The sequence below is a fragment of the Coffea arabica genome, chromosome 1e (assembly GCF_036785885.1).
Source record: "Coffea arabica cultivar ET-39 chromosome 1e, Coffea Arabica ET-39 HiFi, whole genome shotgun sequence".
In the NCBI taxonomy this organism is placed as follows: Eukaryota; Viridiplantae; Streptophyta; class Magnoliopsida; order Gentianales; family Rubiaceae; genus Coffea; species Coffea arabica.
Genome location: NC_092311.1, coordinates 33,983,640 through 33,985,645, shown reverse-complemented (window position 1 = coordinate 33,985,645; position 2,006 = coordinate 33,983,640). Strand labels below are relative to the sequence as shown.

Here is a 2,006-nt window from a genome sequence, read left to right as displayed (position 1 = left end):
TAGAATCATCATAATCTCCGTCGAAGTAGTACAACATGCAACAACTACTCCTTGATTAGAACTAGAACCAACATGCCTATTAAGCATCTTAACCACATTATCCATTTTTGTACTTAACATATTTAAAGTATCTACTTCAAGCATACCTGCGGTTCTCCTTGTATTATCTCGTTCGTTGGCCCATTGGTAGTTATTAGCAGCCATTTCTTCAATCAATTGTTGAGATTCCTCAGCTGTCTTTCTCATCAATGCTCCTCCTGCTGCCGCATCTACATGCGTCTTTGTTGGATAGGTGAGACCATTGTAAAATGTTTGGACTACTAGCCAATCTGGTAAACCATGATGAGGACATCTTTATTGCAATTCCCGATAGCGCTCCCAGGCTTTGTACAATGTCTCTACTTCCTGTTGAGAGAAACTAGTTATATCCATTCTAAGTTTAACAGTTTTTCCAGGTGAAAAGAATTTATTAAGAAAAGTCTTAGCTAATTCAGCCCAAGTTGTAAAAGTGTTAGGAGGATGAGATTGTAACTAAATCTTGACCTTGTCCCTTAGTGAAAATGGAAACAATCAAAATTTAATTGCATCATCACTAATACTATTAAACTTAATTATATCACAGATTTCAAGAAATGTTAACAAGTGAGAATTTGAATTTTCGGTAGCATTACTTTCATATTGAGATTGTTGTACCATTTGAACAGTGATGGTTTAATTTCAAAATTATTAGCATTTACCGTTGGCATTGCGATGCTAGTTTGAAAATCTTGTGTTCCCGGTAAAGCAAAATCTTGTAGAATTCATCTATTTGGTTCATTTTTCGCCATTTCTTTTTCAAATGGTAATTCTATCAAGATTTCTTCTATCGGTTACCAAACCTCTTGTTCATCTTGAGCGGTGTATTCCTCCTTTGTCTCCGTAGTATCCTCTCAATTTCAAGATCGAAAAGCGCAACTTCTCAATTTGATCAGTGCATACACTACAAATAAAAACAAGATAAATTTTACAGTTTTAATTGTTAAAATCAACTATAAACAACTTGAATAAAAACAATTGAAAAGTCTAAATTAATAGAGATGAATAGGCCCTAATATTGCCGCTCCCCGACAACGGCGCCAAAAACTTGACGAGACTTTTATATCAATAGAAGTTTAAATCCGATTTTATACTCGTTGACTGCAAGTATACAGGCTAAAATTGTAATGTAGGGTATGTATCGGGTCGATCCCACAAAAGCAAATTAACCAATTACTAGGTCCTTACTTTCTCTATTATTTAGACTTATGAATGAAGTTTAGCAGAGAAATTATATTGCTATTGACTACAAATCTGATCTATAAATCTAATTTAGCAAATGCTAAATGCAAATGGAGAAATTTCACTCAAGAATGAATCTAGGGATGTAGATTCCACTTATGGCATAAACAACACAAATGAACAGATTTACCTCTTGTTATTATTCTTGTTTAACAAGGGATTCATTTTCAATTTTACCCAGTCTCATTTTCATGATGAAATGGCCTAGAGTAGTTCAGTTTTCCCTATTTTCATGGTGAAATACTAGTTTTACTTTGTTTTTCTTCATGAAATGTTAAGTAATCCATTTAAGTGTATCTCTATTTTCATGAACATACAACTTTAGTTCTACGCATGTGTTTCCATTGTTACTACCAATTCTCATTGAACAATAACAACCATAAACATGCTATTGGTGATCAATCAATAACAAGTAATCACAACTGCACAAATAGACAAGTTAATATAAGATAAAACAAGTGTAAATCACATTCAATTCATATCATTTAACCATAAGTTTCATCTACTCCCTAGATTAAGAAGTTTAGCTACTCATGAATGATATAACAATCAACTCGCAAGTTTATTAATGCAAAACATCATAAAATACAAGTACAAGAAAGATAAAGGAAAGCTTAGCCAATTGATGGTGAAGCTCTAAAATTTCTACTATATTTTTGTACAAGATGATTTCAAGTGAAAACTCCAAG

The 2,006-nt window shown here is 32.9% G+C and overlaps 1 non-coding gene across 1 annotated transcript; it reads left to right on the top strand.

Annotated features, from left to right (window-relative positions):
- The first annotated feature begins 334 nt into the window (after positions 1–334).
- Positions 335–441, top strand: LOC113719553 (small nucleolar RNA R71). Its single transcript, XR_003454917.1, has one exon. It is a non-coding gene; the product is annotated as a small nucleolar RNA R71 (small nucleolar RNA).
- The last annotated feature ends 1,565 nt before the right edge of the window (positions 442–2,006 follow it).